The 20,868-nt window shown below is 35.7% G+C and overlaps 1 protein-coding gene across 1 annotated transcript in view; it reads left to right on the forward strand.

Annotated features, from left to right (window-relative positions):
- Positions 1-20,868, forward strand: part of SGCZ (sarcoglycan zeta) — a 1,114,038-nt gene that overhangs the window by 387,078 nt on the left and 706,092 nt on the right. The window contains exon 2 of the mRNA XM_056114214.1: positions 9,643-9,697. The gene's annotated coding sequence lies outside the window, so the exon portion shown is untranslated. The remainder of the gene's footprint in view (positions 1-9,642; positions 9,698-20,868) is intronic.

Raw genomic sequence — 20,868 nt, forward strand, 5'->3', positions numbered from 1 at the left:
TTGGAGTAACACACTACTTCACACAATAGTAGCCTTTTCAGACTGGCTTCTTTTAATAATATGTTTTTGTTTTGTTTTGTTTTTATTTTTTTATATTTTTGGAGTGCCATATCCTGCTGTGGTCAGGGTTGACTGGTGACTCTGTGCTTAATGATCACTCCTGCTGGGCCTTTGGTACTGGGGATCAAACGTAGGTCAGTTGTAAGCAAGCAAACTGGTTCTTAATAATACACATTTGTTTCTTTCATGGTCTTTTGGGTGAATAGCAAGCATAATAGCGGAATTTTATCCTTAGTTCACTTGATCAATTGACATGCTGTTACTCATCGATTTGCTCGAACAGGCGCCAGTAACATCTTCATGTCGAGTGCTAGTGTAACCCAATGGCGTCTGCTCACTCCAGAAACATGAAGAGCCTCAAACCGATCATTCAGGTTCTTGATGAAGAAGTCTGACCATCTCGTAGGTGGGCAGCAATGCGATCTTTTGACATCTTGTGCAATCTAGTCGGTAATGGCTCTCCATTACCAGCCGCCATCTCCAAATCACATTATGTGTCCAGCCCATCTGAGTGTCTATGCCTTGGCAAACAAGAGAGTGTCCCTGATTCTCCATTGTTGATGGAGGTCAGAACTCTGGATTCTTTCTCTCACTTAAGTGAAACATGATACGCCAAGCATAGTTCTTTCAATTCCTCTTTGGGAGACCTGAATAGTGTTCTCATCCAGTTTTAGTAGGGCCCAGGTCGCTGAGGCATATGTTAATGCAGGAAGAACAGTGGAATCGAAGAGATGTGCCTGGAGCCGGAGGTTCTTCGTCCTCGTACCTATTTCTTTGGCACTCTTGAAGATGTTCCAAACCACTCTCTTCCTCCTTTGCTACTCAGGTTCCAGGTCATTTGTCATGTTGACTTCTTGACCTAGGTACACATAACTGTTGCCTTCAGAGATGTTCGTTCCATTGAGAGTGAATGGAATGTCAGGAATGAGTCTGTTTCTCATAAATATTGTCTTCGTGAGATTCAGCTGCAGTCCGACCTTTCCACACTCATGGTCGAAGTCAGCCAGCATTTGTGCTGCTCGGCTAATGTTTGGGCTTATTAGAACGATGTTATCAGAAAAGAGGAGGTGGTGTAGTTGCTGACCTTCTATCTTCACTCCCATTTCTTCCCATTTCAGTCATTGCGTGACATTCTCGAGGGTGGCACTGAAGCGTTTCGGTGAAATGGTATCACCCTGCCACACTCCTCTCTTAACCTGGGTGATCACTTCCTTTTAGAATGGTGAGATCCTGGTAGAGAATCTGTAATACAGTTAATGGAAGAGCCTGATGTATTGAGTTTGAACACCCTGTTTGGCTAGGGCTTTGATTACCATTTCAGTCTCAACAGAATCAAAGGCCTTCTTTAAATCGATGAGCATTAGATAGAGCAGCATCTTAAACTCCCGAGGAACCTAAATGAGCTTGGTTATCATGGGGATCATGCTGAATACTTGTCGGCGTGCTGGCATAGTTGTCCTTCATCTAGTCTTCTGCCAATCCTATTCAGGATGACTCAAGTGAACAGCTTGTAGACAGCAGACAAAAGGCAGATTGGGTGATAGTTGTCAATGTTGTGGATGTCTCCCTTCTTGTACAGTAGTACAGTACTGCTGGTTTTCCATTGGGACGGAACCTTGTATTCAGACAGGTAGTGTGTGAAGAGTCAAGCCAGTGTATTGATGAATACTTACAGCACGTTCTTCAGGTGTTCGGGTATGACCTTGTCTGGGCCAGGTGCTGTTCAGTTCTTTACAGACAAAATGGTGTGTCTGATTTCAAAAGGGAGAACTTTGCGAACGACATATCCATCCTATGCAATTTGGTATGTGGGCAGGTGGACGTGGCTATTGAAGAGATCTGAGTAGAAGTCATGGATAATATTCTCCATCGCCCTTCTCGAAGATATGATAGATCCCTCAGGACGTCGAAGTGCAGTCATCTTGGCCTTGTAGTTGGCAAAGGACAGGTGGGCATAACAAATGCTTTTCATACCTTCTGCTGCATCTGCCAACACTGCTACTCTTCTCTCTTCCTTTATCACTTCTCTGCACTGCTTTGGGAGCTCGCACTTATCTTTAGTTATATAAGAAATATATGCGCAGAGGACCATATACAGTGCTTAGAATTGAACCAGAGTAGGCTGCAGGCAAGGCAAAAACCTCAACACCTGTACTATCCCTTCAATCCACATTTTGTATTTCTTCTGGCAAAGACTGAGATTCTGTTTCTGATTATAATTGTTATAAAAAGTTCCCAAAACAGTTTTAGATAGTAACAATCTCTATTCTTTAGTCTATATTTATTTTTCCTCAAGGGTTGTTTAAAACCTAAATGACATACATGTATCAATACTGTTTGGTGGCCATCTCTGGTCTTGGTCAGGAGCTACTCCTATATCTGTGTACAGCAGTGGCTCTTGGAAGCAGTCCAGGGAGCACCCATGCAGGGGATCTAATGCAGTTTGTCTACAAGTGAGGCAAGCTCTTTAAACCTTGCACTGTCTCTCATACCAGTATTGGTTATAATTGAATCACAAATCATTAAGAAAACAAACAGGTTTTTTTTACCTACAGAAGAAGGGGACAAAACTCTGTTTTCCTTTAATGAGTAGGCATGCTTTGCATTGCTATGTATGGCTGCCAGGATTCCCAGACTGTGTTTTGAATTTTAGAGACTCCCTCCTACCCCAGCCCAACCTGCTTGTTTTTAGTGGTATCTGACAGCAATTAGAAGATGAGTCGGTTTCTATTTTAATGAAGTGAGCTCACTGTTTTTTACATTTCTACCTCGTGGATTTGAGTAAGAAAAGTATCAAGGAGAAATGAAGTTTATGTAATATATCCCACCCTGAACTGATGCTCCTGATGAAACTTCTTAAGTTACTTAAATGCGATCAGATAAAGGAGTGCACTTAGAAGAAAAGAGTACAGTCTTTTAGGATATTGATCTTGTCTAAAAGTCATACAATTTTCACTTAATGCTATATATAAATGAAATTTATAATAAATTCTAAGGGGAAATATTATGTTCTTTAAAACAACTTTATGACTATTGTATATTAACATACGACTTGGGCATTTCGTGAATTTTCTTGGTTGACAAGCACTTTAAGAATAGGTACCATTGAAGGCAGGAATTATTATGATCATTCCAAAGATTAGAATTTGTGCCCAGGTGGTTACTTGCCCAATATGTTACCTCTTAAAAAAATCTTTACTATAATGATTAGTTTATGGATATGATGGGAATAGCAAGATAACAAATTAATATCAAAGGAATAACATGAGCTTCACATCATGATTCAGAATTTTCTTATTAGTCTTTCTACATAAATAAATGAGCTCAGGAGATTTTTATTTAAATATAGTTTGAATATTCAAATAAGAAGAAAAGTATTTTTATAGAGTGTAATAATCTAATTATAATTTCATGAGCTCTTCCTAAATAAAGAGATGTTGCGCTTGGAGAAAGAAAGCTTAGGGGGTGTATTTTGAAATTTTTTTTCACAAATACCACACATTAATACTGTAATAACATATTTTTATTATACTATAATGATATAATGTGTATAATCATTCATTATGATATATGATGACATATTGTTAGATATTTATACATTTGAGTCAAAGAAGGCTTAAAAGTAGCAAAAAAACTTTGAATAAATTTTAGTACTATCATGCTTATTACAGAAATTCCAAGGAAAAATGTTGGAGAATGGGTAAGCGATCAAAGAAGTAAGAATCTTGGTATTTCCAGTACATTTTGAACATAATATATAAATTTAGAAATACCTTAGACCCTATTAGGATTTTTTGAAAAATAATAGACCTAATAGGGTCTAAGATATTTCTTTTAAAGGAGAAACATCATGTAGCAATATATTATACCATCTAAAATAATTTATGAAACTATCATTTATGGTGATGCATTTTAAAATGTGTATAAGGAAAAATTATACTCTATTTCCTGTTACATGAAACATTGAATTAAACTTCCATCATTATGTGGAAAAATTTTAAGTGTACAGACAATGGGTTTCTGCAGAAGATCAAAGGCATTATCATCTAAAGCATAATAGAATTTGGGGCTGGATTGATAGTACAGAGGGTAGGGTGTTTTTCTTGCACATGGCCAACCTTGGTTCAACTCCCAGCATCCCAAATGGTCCCCTGAGCACTGCCAGGAGCAATTCCTGAGTGCAAAACCAGGAATAATCCCTATGCATTGCCAGGTAGGTGTGACCCAAAAAGAAAAATAAAGCATGATAGAATTAATATTTATATTTTTTGTATAATGAGACAATTTAATATGCATTGCATAATTACTTTGAAAGAAATCAATAGCATCTTTGGCTCTTGGATTAATAATTTAGGTGAACTTTTCTCAAAAGTTTTCTATAACTTTCAGAATGATAATAAAGATTGTTACTTGCCTTTTACATTATTGATATATTAGTAAAAGAAATATATATAGAAATATCTTTATAAATATATACATATATGTATAATATTTTCCTTGTATTTTTCATGTTTTAATCTGATCAGGCTATTAAAAATCAAAATTTACTGGATAAATGCAAGAAGCATTAATAAAAGATGATAAATTTTCTCATATAAATAAAAGTAAGTGATTGAGACAGTGATAAAATCATGTATGACCAAAGAGTTCCTTTAAAGTATGCTCTTTTATTCATACTATGTGTCATTTACATCATCTGACACCACCTTTATGATTACTTTCCAATATTAAAAGTTCTTTAACCTTTATGGATATAATAGTTAGTTGGTTTTATATGTATCTTGTTAATCTTATTTTTAAAATATTGATTCTCAGTTTAGTTTTCGATTGTTTTAAACTCTTCGTGCCTCCTATACGTGAACTTTATAAACTTTAAGTATTGATTTTTAAATCTTTCCTATCATATTTATTATTGCTAATTATTGCTGACTATTCAGAACTCTTTATACATATACAGAACTCTATTCGTTTATACTCTCTTTCCTTAGGGTTGTACTGTAAGCTAAATTAAAGTTAATAAATAGTAAAAAGAAATTAGGAATTGAAATCTTCTACATGGACCATCATAAGTGTCTATAGAGCATATTATATTTAGTGAAATAAATAAAACATAGAATGATTTCACACATGTGTATTTTATAAACAAAGAAAAGTGATGAGTGAGCTAAATAAATGAAGAACATACTTTATTTTAGTAAAGCAAAATATTATTATTAAAAGACATTTAGTTATGTGAGGAGAGTGTGTCACACATTCAAGAAAGAACATCGCTTCCCTAGAGTGGAAAAAGCAGAGTAGAGTAAGAGAAAAATTCTTGGCAAGAGAAAAAAAAAATGAGATAATCTTGGGAAAAAGTCTAAATAAAATAAATACAAACTTTTAAACTATAAAACAAATTTAGCGAATACATAAAGAGAAGAGAGAATGAAGGTGGAAAATGAGTAAAATATATCATTTTTTGTAAAAGACAGAATTACATATTTTTATGACTGAACTTGATACAATATATATGTAAAAATATATCAGATGTTCATTTATAGTGATGCAAAGCTTAAACTTAGGTAAAGTTACAATGTGGTTATAATCAAACCTGGGTCAGCCACACCGGCCGCATACAAGGCAAACGCCCTACCGCCGTGCTATCACTCCAGCCAACAACTTAGCAACAAAAAAAAGAAATATAGAAAATATTCTCAGTTCTTCCATTTTAAAAATAATAATTTTTGAATGATTTACGGATGTGCGTCAGTTGATTCTAGCTGGAAACAAATGGTTGAACACGAGGATCACGATCACGACCATCCTGTTGTTCGTCGATTGCCTCGAGCAGGCCCAGTAACGTCTCCTTCGTCCTAACCCTGAGATTTTTTTACAAAGTGCCATATTAAAGCTCTTCCAGGGTTAGCAGAATGAGACTCATCATTGTTACTGGTATTTGGCATATTGGGTACACCACGGGGAGTTTTCCAGACTCTGCCGTGTGGGCAGATTACATTCGGTAGCCTGCCATTTTGGCCAAAGTAAGAATGAGATAATAGGATGTCGCACAGCCCGAATGCAGCTGCGCACTTCCAGGAGCTGGGTTTATAGTCTCTGGGTCTTGGCCGTTGATGGGATTACATGGCGCCTGGGAGTCAGTTGGTGGGTGTGACCCCTACCTACTGGAATTTGGAGGATCTGGGTGGAGGATGCTCAGCCCCGATCCGAGCAGGCTTGGAGATCTCAGCCCCGGGACCCGCATGCCTTTGTTCCTCTGCCGGTACCTTCATGCGTGTGGAGAGTGGTCTCAGCATGGTGAGCTGGTTCTGGAGGTCTTCGGCTGCCAGAGCCCTGGTCAGGGCGGGGAGGGAAACTCAGCCCGCTCCCCTCCAAGGGGCCCAGGCGAGGACAGCCAGGTGCAGGGGCAGGAGACTCTGCACTGTTCTCTTCCTGGAGCTGGGTTTTATAGTCTCTGAATCTTGGCCGTTGATGGTTGAACTGTTATTCCTAAATATAAAAGTAGTTAATTTATCATATTTTGACAAATTTTTTTCTCCCAATTTTTGGTTCTTAATCATATATTGGGCTGGAGCGATAGCACAGCGGGTAGGGCGTTCGCCTTACAAGCGGCCAACATGGCCGACCCGAGTTCGATTCCTCTGCCCCTCTCGGAGAGCCCGGCAAGCTACCGAGAGTATTCGATATGCCAGACACAGTAACAACAAAGTCTCCAGTGGAGACGTTACTGGGCCCGCTCGAGCAAATCGACGATCAACGGGAGGGCCTTTACCTTTTAATCATATATTAACTTTAACAAATTAGTGATCTGTATGTAAATTTCTCTGATTGTATGTATGTGTATGTGTGTATGTGTTTGTCTGTGTATGTGATTATTGTAAAAGACAGAATTATATATTTTTATGCGTGAACTTGATACAATATATATGTAAAAATATATCAGATGTTCTTTTATAGTGATGCAAACCTTAAACTTAGGTAAAGTTACAATGTGGTGATAATTTAGCAGCTGTAGCACTGTAGCACTGTCCTCCAGTATAGTTTTCATTATTTAACTCCTAATTATGATTATATTTAATAAGTCTAAAGTTCCGTTCATCTTCAGTCAAGAGAATGTGATGCGCTAAGGCCCTTTAGTTCTGAGGGCCACTAAGAACAACTCAGTGATGCTCTGAGAGGCCACCAGAATTCAGAGGTGCCCAGTAGTGATATGTAATTACAGGGAGCTGACAAAGCATCTGCACTGACCCTGTGCTCTACTCATTTATTCTCTTAATAATCATTGTTTTCAGTTTTTGAAAGTAATATTTCTTGACTGTATCATATATTTCAGGATCCGCCTACTTTTATTCAGTCATATTGTAACTTAATTTCTATAACTAGAAAACATAGTACTGGAAGGTACTATAGCAGGTAAGGGGTTTGCCTTGCATGAAACTGACCCTGATTTGATGGTGTTGCTGTGTATGGTCTCCTAAGTATCACCAGGAGTGATCCCTGAACACAGAGCTATGAGTAGACTCTGAGCACAGCCAGATGTGACCAAAACCACCCCCAAATAAGTAAAGTGATAAAATAAGTATGTTTCTATCACTGATCAAATGTCATTGTTTGTTGAGTTTTTATACTCGCATATCTAAAGACTCAAAATAACAATTCAGCCAGACAGCTTAAGTGGTCATTATTGGGGGTTAGAAATTATTTACATGAATTTCTACAGAAATTATTTATATGAATTGTAGCAGGAAACTACAACATCAGTGTTTCATATAAAAATATATACGTGTATATATACATATATGTACATACATATGGATCTGAATGGTGAGGCTATGAATAAATAATTAATGTAGGTGAATATTCTCTTTTAATTATAATCTCTGTGCTGAAAGCACACATTAATACCTCTGTTCTGAACTTCTCTTCTAAAGTCCAGATTTCTACAATCAATTGCCTAATATTTCTCCCCACTCAGATACCAAGCTTAAGAATATAGAAAATTGAAGTGACCTTGACCCTGCTCCTCTAGAAATCTGCTCTTTTATTTCAACTGCTTAAGCCAAAAATTCTGACATCATTGTGACCACATTTGTTCGCCAACATTCAATCCACTCTGATCTAATAATAATTCAGAACTTAACTCCTCTTTTACTTCACTGCACACTCTGACCAAAGTCATTGTGCCCTTCCTCTAACTGAAATAGCTTCCTCATCGATGACGTTGGTGCATTTTCATCATTGTGATCACTTCAGTCATCATCACTTCTGCCAACTTGCCTCATCACTGTATTTCATCCCAAAGCCAAAGCAGTCTTGTGAAAATGCCAGTTGGGTCAGACTGCTTCTTTGCCCAAAATCTTGCTGTGACTTTTTAGTTCATTTAAAGTAGAGGCCAAGAAATGTACAAGGGCCTGAAAGGCCAAAAAAAAAATCATTTTTTTCTGGGTTGTCTCTAGATTTATCTCTTTCTATCTCTTACTGTCCTCCTGCTGCCCCTGTTCCTGAAATTTTAAGAATCCTCCGTGATAGGGCCTCAGAGATTCCTAGCAATGGTACTCTCTCCATGTTCAACCACATTTCAGGATGAGTTTGTTCTCTCAACTCCTTTAGGACTTCACTCAAATTTCTTTCCTTTGAGACCATTTTGGCCACCTCAAACAAAGTGGGTGATCACCCTTGTTTTCTGGTCACTCCTTTATTTTATTTCTGTATAACCAATCATCTATATCTAATGAGACATTTTATTTTATTTATGTGTACCTTTTTTTGTGTTCTGCTGGTAGGTAAACTCAGCAAGGACAGACAATCTCGCATTGTCAAACAATACAGTTATATATAAAAACAACTTTAACTATTGATTGAAATGATGGAGAATTATTTAATGTGTGAGAATTTCTTGTCAGTCTTCAACAATGCTCAATACTAAGAAAACAGCGTAAATGTAAATAGGGTGTTTGTAGAGTAGAGTATTGTGTAGTCAAATAATTCTGAAAACAGAAACCTATATCCTATAATAAGTAAAAAAAATTATAAAATAATTCATATAAGATCATCTATAACTGAAAAGTTTCAGATTGGATGTAAATGCACTAAAATATTTACCAAAATTGATTTTGTCATATAAATGAATATTACTTTTAATCATTAAATGTATTTTTTTCGTTTTCAGTTTAAACAATTATCATAAGAGGGTGGGGAGATAGTATAGTGGGTATGGATATTTCCATGCACAAAGCCAACCTGACATACCATATGGTCCCAGTGTATCTCCAGGTGTGAATCATGAGTGTAGATCCAGGACTCAGTCCTGAGCAATGTTGGTGTGTCCCGTGTAAATGGAAAAGAAATGTATGCAACATCATGTACACCCCAAAAATTCTGGATCTACTCTTATTTGTTTATTTAATAACTATTGTCTAGGGACACTTGGCAGAACTACTGGAGCCAGATGGTACCAGGAATGAACCATCTTTTTACTAATAATGATTCAGACAAACAAAAAAGAACAATGATATTGGCTTGGCCTTTGTTTATTGAAGAGTACCTATTCCCTCCTACAATTATTGTGCCTCTTCTGTGTACCAGGTACTGTGGGGAAGAAAAAGATGAAAAAGACCCTCTCCTGCTTTCAGAGTCAAAGGTAAGAGTGCGAGGATCCAGCCTATCAACTGTGAGGGGTTGTGAAACAGGCATGATGCAGAAAAAATAAGTGTTAGGAAAAAGATTGTGATTCCATTCATAGAAAGATGGGAATCTTTGAGCGTAAGATCACACTCATTCTTTTCTTTTCAGTAAAGGAATGATCTAGAAAAGCAATTAAACACATTATGTCACAGCATGTTTATATTTCATACTCAATAATCACACTAAAGAACCTTGAAATTACAAATAAATTTGTGTTGGTTTGTAGATGTAATGTGTTTACAGAAAATGTGCTTCTATGTCTGAAACTATATTGGTATGCATCAACCACACAAAGCCAACTATCTACTACAAAGAAAGCACTGTGCTTTGTTACAGGGATACAGCACTGGGCAACATATACTTTGTTTAAGAAGAAAACACAACTGATATGTAAATGGATAGGTATTTTTAGTGAATGAGTCTAGGGAAGCTATCAATAAATGTTGGTATTTGAATTTAGAAATCAATTGCTTTTTTGGAACTGGGAATTTCCTAAAATAAGGTAAAAGAAATGGTGATGGGGGATTTCTCCAGACTTTCTGGAAGAAAACTTTTGTAGATGCATTGCTTAGAGGGAGACAGAGACAGAGGGAAACATATTGAGAGAGAGATAGAGTAGGGAGAAAGTGAGAGGGAGCAAAAAGAAGAAGAAGAGACAAAGATAGGAGAGAGAGCATGTTTCTGGATGAACAGTACACATAGAAATGAAGTGGCTTCGCTGTGATTAAAACCAATAATACTATAGACTTCAAAGGATAGAGGATATTTAGGAAGGCTTTTGTTTACCCTTGATGATAAATATTTGGTGGACAATGATATTAAAACATTAACTGATTGATGAATTTTATGCAAAATAATAATTTGATAGCACAGTGGGAAGGGTGTTTCCGTTGCATGCTGCCAACCCCGGTTCTATTCCTCCATCCCTCTTGGAGAGCCTGGCACGCTACCGAGAGTATCCCGCTCTCACGGCAGAGCCTGGCAAGCTCCCTGTGCCATATTCAATATGTCAAACACCGTAACAAGTCTCACAATGGAGATGTTACTGGTGCCCACTCAAGCAAATTGATGAACAACAGGAGGACAGTGCTCCAGTACTTATATAATTGAAATCCAAAAATTTATTATTTTGAGGGGCTGGAATGATAGCACAGCAGGTAGGGCATTTGCCTTGCACGCGGTCAACCCGGGTTCGATTCCCAGCATCCCATATGGTCCCTTGAGCACCGCCAGGAGTAATTCCTGAGTGCAGAACCAGGAGTAACCCCTGAGCATCACCGGGTGTGACACCCCCCCCAAAAAAAGCAAAAAAAATTATTATTTTGATATTACATGAATGTGGCAGTTCTCTCTTATTTTCTTTCTATAAGCAGAATGGCTTTTACTAATTGTGGATGTAATTAGCATATATAATCATATATAGCACAGCGGGTAGGGCGTTCGCCTTACAAGCGGCCAACATGGCCGACCCGAGTTCGATTCCTCCGCCCCTCTTGAAGAGCCCGGCAAGCTACCGAGAGTATTCGATATGCCAGACACAGTAACAACAAAGTCTCCAATGGAGACGTTACTGGGCCCGCTCGAGCAAATCGACGATCAACGGGAGGGCCTTTACCTTTACTTTACCTTTCCATTTAGGAATATATATATATACATATATATATGCGCAGAATATCTAATCTGAAATAGGTACACAGTTCATGTTAGGGCTTTTGTTGTTGTTTGTTTTTTTACAATCTACCTACAATGAAGCAAAATATATAGGAAAAAATCCTATTTTCTTATATAGTTTATTATATAAAAAGTTTATTTGCTTCTACTAATTTAGAAATATTTATAAATTCATTAATATGATTTTATTACATATATTACATTTTAACTCAATGTCTTTATAAACTTTACAATAAAATCAGCCTAGTAACTTGTTTGAAAAACATTACAGGTTTGGAAAGCATTTTGGCATTAGGAAAGGATTTGTATTGCATATAACCAGTACAATGCATTCTAAACAAGACATTTATATTTTGAATTAATCAGACACTTAGAAAAACATAGTGATTTATTCAACCTGATGCTTCAAATTATCTCATTCCATAGTCTTTGAAATCAATCTGTCAAATAATCATCAAGAGTAATTAGTTTATGCTAAACTCCCCATATGAAATTTAAGGATGACAAAACAAATTGTTGGCTCCATTACAATTCAATTTGCTATTACTTGATTGCTAGACTAAATATATTGTAAGGATATAATTTTTCCATCACCATACTTCTGCCATATGGATTTTCAAGTACTTTTCCTCCAAATATGAAAGAAAAGCTCTTTGACTATTGTCAAAGTCTATGAGGCTAAGGTAGAAATGAAAAGAGAGAGAAAAAAAAAACTACTACTGAAGGAAACAGAAACCAAAACCCAGTGCCAGCAATGATAACTATGAGGAATATATCTGAATTTCAGCCCATACTTTGATAAGCATACTTTGAAATAAATAGAAAAAGAGCAAGATATAAAAGAGCATAATACTATTTTAACACAGTTTGGCACCAGTGGGAATACTGTGATATGCTGCCCAAATGTCTCCTTAAAGAATGACTCATTACACTAACTTCTGGGAATGTCAGAAGTATTCTAACTGTTTCTTTCTTTTTATTTTTTTTTCCTTAAGCAATTGCCTTAGTCTGAGACCTTGTTTACACAAGATCTCACATCCAGTGACACATTACTACTTAGCTGAAGAGGACTGGCCACTTGCCCAAGGCAGGGCAACTCTGTGGACCATTAGTAAACCTTGAGAATCAATGATATGGGCCCATTTTACTGCATGATTTCTTCTGTTAACACTGCTTTCTTCCACTTCCTTCCAATAGAGATTCCCTAATAAGCAACTCATCCATGAAATTTTATCTTCAAATCTATTTACTGGAGTAATCAAGCAGTACAGGTATATAGAGGAATGAGAGAATGAAATCTAGAATAGGGAAAAAAGGAAATGAAACCTCTATTTAAAAGTACTATAAATAAAAGTAGCTATGGCACTAAATAATAATAGCGGTTAATCGATTTAAAAATCTCATGTGTTTGGGGAGCTGAAAAAGTAATATGGGGTTAAGGAGGTTGCCTTGTCTGCACCAACACTAGTTCAAATCCCAGCACCACCTAAGGTCTCCTGAGTACCTTACAGGAGTGATTAATCCTTAGCACGGAGCTTGAGTACTGCTATGTATACCTGAAACTGCCCAAAGTAATGAATAAATCAAAGCTACTAAAAGAAATAAAAACAGAACTTAGAGCTCAATGTGCTGCTGTGTATGCTTTGCATTCAGCAAGCCTGGCTCAATTCTATCACCCCATCACTGCTGGAAGTCACACTGGAGTAGCCCCCAAGCATTGCAGTGTGTATCCCCCCAAAGAAAAAGAAAATCATTTATGCATATTGAGAAAATTATGTTTTATTTTAATTTCCTATGTATCAGTAAATTGAAGTTACGAAATTTTGCAAATTAGAAATAATTAGGAAAGGACTTAAAAGTTTCAATGACCTGCCAAGATCATAAAAGTTGTAATTAATAGAAAAATTCTGACTTCATTTTTTATCTTCTTTCCTAAACTATAAATGAAATATTCTTTTATTGGTAAGTAGAGCAGATATACCACATAAGTACAAGGTACTATATAAATCCAATTCAGTTTAAATCATCACACTATAAGCTTAATTAAAAATATAACTTGTGCGGCTGGAGCAATAGCATAGAGGGTAGGGCATTTGCTTGCATGTGGCCAACCTGGGTTAGATTCCCAGCATCCCATATGGTCCCCTGAGCACTGCCAGAGGTAATTCCCAAGTGCAGTGAATAGGCAAAAAAAAAAAAAAAAGGACAACCTGTTAATTATCTAACTAGGAGCTGCCCAAGTGTACTGAGTTCTTTGAGAGGAGCAAAGAAAGTTTATATATATATATATATATATATATATATATATATATATATATAGCACAATGTATCACTATCCTCCCATTGTTCATCGATTTGCATGAGCGGGCACCAGTAATGTCTCCAGTGTGAGACTTTTTGTTACTGTTTTTGGCATATGAATATGCCACAGGGAGCTTGTCAGGCTCTGCCATGCAGGCGGGACACTCTCGGTAGCTTGCCGGGCTCTTCAAGAAGGACAGAGGAATCGAACGGAGTCAGCTGCATGCAAGGAATACACCCTATACGTTTTGCTATCACTCCAGCCCATATATATATATATATATGTATGTATATGTATACTTATATATGTATATATATAGAGAGAGATAATTTATTAGGATACAGTAACTTACTATTTAAGAAGCTCTATGGCAGAGTAATGGATTATAATAACAAAAAGCACTCAAAGCTTACTCTGTGTAATATGAATGGAGCTTAGCTAGTTATGAATATTTTGGCAGTGATCTACAATATTTGTTCTTTTGTAATTCTATGAATAATTTTAAAATAATAAGCCTTTAGTTTTTGGAAGGATTTAACTTCATAATATAGGTATGAGTAATTAAAAAAAGCCTGTTGCCTTTATGGAAACATAAAACTGTAAACATTCTGTCCACTGTGCACAATACTGCTTTTACTAATGCATTCGTATTACTATCCAACTGTTTCTCGAAACTATTTTCCTTTGCACTGATGTAAAATCACACTCCTTTTGTCATTACTGCTGCTTTCTCCTTAAGCTGGGGCAATTTTTGTTTCATTGCCTTTGCTATTCTTTATTTAGTGCTTGCCTTTTAGACACTAGGGGAATCATTGTCATTATAGACTTCGTTCGCTCTGTTCCTCTTATAGATCTTGACATAAGATGCTCTGAAAGTCATTTCCTATGCATACTTTTCTTAAGTCAACTTTTCTTAATGTTGCTGCATCATTTCAAAAGATATTAACATTCAACTTCAATACTTTATATAGGCCGCTTCATCTCATTCCACACCAAACAGATATTACAGAATACAGGCGAAGGGCAAACTCTATCAAAATCCTCAAATAGATCATAAATCAGAGGTTATTTTCTTTTTTTTTAATTGAATCTTAGGTGGTTTTTATTTTCTATGAGGCAATTTGCCACAGTAAAGTCAATCAGATTGGTACATGTGATCTCTCTTCAGCTGAGGTCCATAGCAGAAAATGAGACCAACAAACACATGAGGAAAAAAACACACACAAAAGATCTGTCCAAGCTTTAGGGTAGCCTTGGCAGCCATCAATGAGCACACAAGCTGGCCATTATCCAGTACAATATAGCTTCCCCATCCTGCTTCAGTCACATGAACCATTGTTTAAGTTGGCAGAAACATTAAAGGCAGTTAGTAAGCATATCATATTTCAGTAGGTACAAGAAGAGCAGAGGCTGGGGTATTTCTCAGAGCCAATCAGCAGGTTTTACCTTTAAAGTATAAACCTGTGAGTATTTCATATTCTATTTTTGTCTTTGTTCCCCTGTATATCTAAAGGACTCCAAACCTTTTTATTCTATTCTTTCTGGATGCACTTTTGGTTACTCTGTTCTCTGTTCTATTCTTTACTGTGTGCATTTTTGCTTTCCTGATAATATTATTAAAGACCTAAACTGTTTTGACTAGAAAGGATTATCCCAACATTAGGGTGTTTATTAGGGATATGAGTTCCTATAATTTTCCTATTTGTGAGTTAAGTTTTATCTGAAATATATTTGCAAAGTTGAAAAAATAGAAGGATTTGTGCAAAACCTGGCAGGTTCTCTAAAGATGAAAGTTATAGAACATATTCTAAATAGTCAGCATATTGAAATGTTAGCATCAAAAACAGGAGGAAAAAGGAGAGGATTGTCCTGCTTTCGCTTTCAAAGTGCAAACCCTTCTAAGTGCTTTTAAGTTTCAATGTCTCACTCTGGAGTCACAGCGACAGCCGCTCTATTACAGACATGGAGCGCCCATGTCACCTGGGAAGACAGTCCCTACACTTGTCTTCTTAGATTTTGAGATAAGAATATGTCATCCTACTACAGTACATTTTAGGACATCAATGATTCACAAAAAGTCAAAAATTTCACCCTTTTTTCTGAAAAAAAAAAAAAGCTGCTAAGTACAAAATTGACAGAGGGGCTGGGGAGATAGTACAGTGGGCAGTCTTGCCTTGATTGCAGTTGACCTGTGTTCAATCCCCACAGCACCTGATGTGGTCCATGAGCCTTACCAGAAGTGATCTCTGAGTGCGAGCCAGCAGTGGTGAGCTCTGAGCATAGCTTAGTGTGGCCCCCATTTTTTAAAAAATAAAATTAACAGGCAGAAACACAGTATCATTAAAACCATCGAATATTAGCAATATTATCAATATTCCCTTTTTGTTTTATTTAAAAATAACTTTATTTTGTGGAAACTTCAAAAATGACAGTTTTAGTTTTATTGTAAAAAATCATCTCTGAGAACATTTGGGTGTGGCCCCCAAAACTCAAAGAGAAAAATTAAAAAAATTAAAAACATATAGACTCATTTAAAAATAATTTTGAAACTGTGTGAAATAAAAAAGATTAATCATAGATCCCATGTTGGCTGCGTGCTACCGAGAGTATTCGATATGCCAGACACAGTAACAACAAAGTCTCCAATGGAGACGTTACTGGGCCCGCTCGAGCAAATCGATGATCAACGGGAGGGCCTTTACTTTACTTACTTACTTAATCATAGATCCCAAAGTAGTATTTTTATATTTTTAAAATCTTAACAATTATTTTAAATAAATGTGTAGAAAATAACTCGGATATTTGTTCAAAACATGTAATGTAGGCTCTTATACAAGTCAAATACATAACCAGGAATTAGGTTTCAGTAATTTTCAGAACCTTGAGGAACTGCATGGGTTTTGTTTTTAAGTTTTGTGGCCACATCAGGCACTTTGAGGGGCCTACTCCTAGTGTGGAACATAGACGACTAGGCTGTTCAAGGGGCTCCAAATTGTGCTCCAGGAGTTTGAGCCATCTCCTCAGCCCACAATTGATTTTTAATATTTAAATAAAATCAGCATATTAAAATATAAATGCTAATACATAGCAGTGGTACCATTTAAACTATAAAATATGCTTATTGGAGCTAGAGAGACATTACAGCTGGTAGGTTCCTTGCATTGCATACAACAGACCCATGTTTGATCCTCAACATCTCATGTGGTCACCCAAGCCCCCCAGGAGTGATCCTTGAGCATAGAGCCAAGATTAAGCACTGACCACCACCTGGGGTGGCCCCAGAACAAAACAAAACAAAATCACAGAAACCCTACCTGTTATTAACATTATTCGACAAGTGGTAAGCAAACCTAAACTAATAGACTCATCAAAATTGAACATTCTCATATTTGAGAGGGCCAATGTCCAACCATGATCTCAGAGAAAACATCAGCAGAAAAATCTACTGTGTTCTGGAGTAGAAGTTAATAAATATTATCTACTAGTTATTATTCAGTACTTTTCCCCCCATAGCTTTGCTGACATAATTTTCATAGATATAAACATATAATAATAAGTTCTTTTCTTATTAGCCTGATGTTGTGCCATAATCACTAAAATCTAATTTATTTTACACCTAAATGGATTCATCTATTCTGAACTTTTGTGTGAACTTACTACAGTATTTAGACTTCCCTCACCTAGCATAATTTTTTAAATCTCATTATTATGACATGTATTGGACTATGTATATATATTTTTAATAACTCAGTAGTATGTCCTTGTAGATAATATACTAAATTATCTGTCAGTGAGGGATATTTAAACTGTGTTCACTTTTTAATCTCTTATGGATTGTGTTGTTTTGAATTTATTACAAGTTCCTGTGTTTGACCCTAAGTTTTCAATTCCCTTGAACACACATCAAGACATGAATTTCTAAATTATAAGGTAACTATATTTAGCATTTTGAGGTACTGCCAAACTGTTTTTCCAGACTGATGATACCATTTTAAACTCTTACAAACAATATATGAAAATGCAAATTTCTTCTTGCCATTTATATTTCTTTTCTGTATGTTATATACATGAAATGATTTATCTTGTGTTTGTTTTGAAATTCCTTAGTGAATAGTAATTGTGAGCAAATATTTATTGATGACATGTTTTCTTTTAAAATATCTATTGAATTTGTCAGTATTTAAATTGAGTTCATTGTTTTTCTCATATTATGTGGTAAAAGTTCTTTATATATTCTGGATACAAGTTCTTTGTCAGATACATTCTTTGTAAGTACTATATTCTATTATGTGTCTTCAGTTTTATCTTATTGATAATTTTAACTTAGCTTTTAATTTTTATGGAGTCATTAATTTGTTTATATTTTATTCCTTCTATCTTTCATATCAATATCATGAATAAATGTTTGAGAGATCTACTCAAACTTTAAGTTCAGGAGTCACTTCTATTGGTCCCTGTGGGGCTTGGGGGTGAGCATGTAGTGATAGAGACTCATCTCTTTTGCTTTAAAACAGATAGAATTTAGGGTATATATTGAATATATTCACTGAAGATAGTATATCACCAGATACCCACCTTGAAATTTACAGTGCCCAGATGCCATTGAGTTTAAGAAAATAAGTTTAAACTTCAATCTGATATTTGTAGACAAAAAGAACCTGTGTAACAAGATTAATACATACATGAAAAATAGAACAAAATATATGTTCTGTCCCCACTTTAATAACATTTTAATAACAATTTTTCTTCTTTTATTGTGTTTTTTTTATTTCCGTTCTTATGTTATTCTTGTGATGACCTAGGATCATATTATGTTTATTTGTGGTTCTTGCTTGTGTTCCAACTCATGTAATCATGGAGTTTATGTATATTCTGCTCCAAGTGCTGACCAGGGGTTATATGGTACCCGCACAAGTGTTTTGTGGAGGAAACAGGGATTTTCCTGACTGATGTGCTCACACTTTGTTTTTAAGACCTGGCAATCATCTCAGGTGCTGCAGTGCTCATTTATACCTGAATGTACCCGAGATCAGACTGTGGGATGTTGTAGTTTTTTTTCTTTACTCTATTTATTGTTGTTGTTGTTTGTTTTTGTTAAATAGCCAAGATTGACAAAGGTTCTGATAGTTGCATTTTAATATACAATAATTTAACACCAATATTTTCACCAGTATCAACTTCCCTCCACCAGTATTCCCAGATTCCCTCCCAATCCCAACCCCCGCTTCAACCCTGCCTGTCAACTTAACAGGTACATGACAAAGTTTCTGTGGTTCCTGCTTAGAACTTGTGGTTTCAGTTCTATTGTTTTGGATACCTGGCTATATCCTTCACTCATATCACTTGTATAACTGAAGCCCTGATGCCTTTAAACCTATTACTTTTTGTTCTTTTCCTCCCCCTTTATTTCTTTCCTTTTCTGTCTGTTTATCCTCTAAACTCTGGGGTCAAGATGATCTAAGCAATCCCCCTTTCACTAAAATAGATTTATTCACACAGTATTCTATTTTCCACAGATATGTGAGGTCATCCTGCATTTTTCTTTCTTATTCTGGCTTACTTCAAGCAACATGGTATTTTCTAGTCCTAAGCATATTGCAGCAAATTGCATTATTTCATTGTTTCTTGCTTGACAGCAGAACATTCAGAATAAAGCCAGCACATGCTGGCAGCACAAAGAGTCTAACTCATGGCTCTCACCTGAAAGGCAGATCCTCTTTAGCCAATGAACTATCCCCCGGACCTATTAAAATTAGTCAATTTAAAAATAATAGTTTATGTTGCTGATATTTTTCTTTTCATCCACTTCCCCTAAATGGATGTTTACACTCTGTACAATTTTTTTCTTTAAAAAATTAATAAAATTCAGGTAATGAATTATGATCCAGATCTCATTTAACACAGAACATCTGGACAACTGATTTTTCAGTTTGCCAGCATATAGAGTGTTATATTCAGCTATTCAAGGCAGCAAAACAGTTAGGTTGACCACAGTAAGACCATTTGACTCTTTAACAATATTGAAATGTGTGCATTATTTCTAAAGAGAAGTAAAGAAGTAGTCAGATTACAGAGGACATTTTTTTTCCTACTGGAAAAAAATGAAGTCAAATGTTCTCAAATAGCCAAAAAATAATTTCAGTTGAAGAATATGCTTCTTGTATTTTTTACATTTTAATATTTTTGTTCAGTATCTTTGAGTCAGCCAATATTTTTATTTTCAGCATTGGTTATAACTTTTACCTTACAATATTACTATCTTGTAATTATACTACAATAAAAGAAATGTTTGAATCTCAAGCCCTCATATTTTGTGAATTAGAATTTTCTACTGCTTAAAAGAAAGTGGTTGAAGAAAACTAAGAGAATAATAATAATCATACAATATTAGAGAAAGAATCGTTCACTCATTTAATTTTAATTTAAATGTTGGTTTTCCTAATTAAATGTGCATCTGACTAAAAGTTTTCATGATTGCAGTAAGGTCACTTTCTTAGTAAAGTCCTGATGACTCTAGGTAGTCTTTTATGGCCCTAAATTCTATAGTAATTCACCTGCAGAAGTCATAGAAAGATTGATATACAACTCCCTAGTTTTGAGCGCTTTTTTTCTATAAAAATAGATAGTGCCACTCAAGTAAGATAATTAAATAAAACAAAATGTGCATTGATTATACTAGTTTATAACCATTTCTCTTTTCCCACATTTAACAGTTTCAGCTTTAGTGGGTTTTAGGATTTCTGTCTCGCCTCTCAAAAAGAGTTATCTGATAACTTTTGGGCATACTGTGGACCAATGCATCATAAAGGTAGCTCTTGCCATATATGCAATGTAGTATATTATAGGCAGTAATTAGGCATGCTTCTAGTATATGTAATGAACATATGTTTTATTATTAACAAACTTTACTTCATTTTATGGACATGGTTAATTAAATTTGTCAAATATTTGCAATCTACCATAATAAATATTTATTATCTGTATTAGCATCCTATACATTTATTCTTCTATTTAAAACAAATTTGTTGTAATACCTGGCATTATCAGGACTAATTTTGATTCGTTGCTCATGATTCACTCCTAAGTTTGCTCCAGAGTCCATGTAATTTTGGAAATAAATTCAGGTTCTTACTGTAAAGCATACACTCAACTCA

This window comes from Sorex fumeus, unplaced genomic scaffold (genome assembly GCF_029834395.1).
Source record: "Sorex fumeus unplaced genomic scaffold, SorFum_2.1 ptg000024l, whole genome shotgun sequence".
Classification (NCBI taxonomy): Eukaryota; Metazoa; Chordata; class Mammalia; order Eulipotyphla; family Soricidae; genus Sorex; species Sorex fumeus.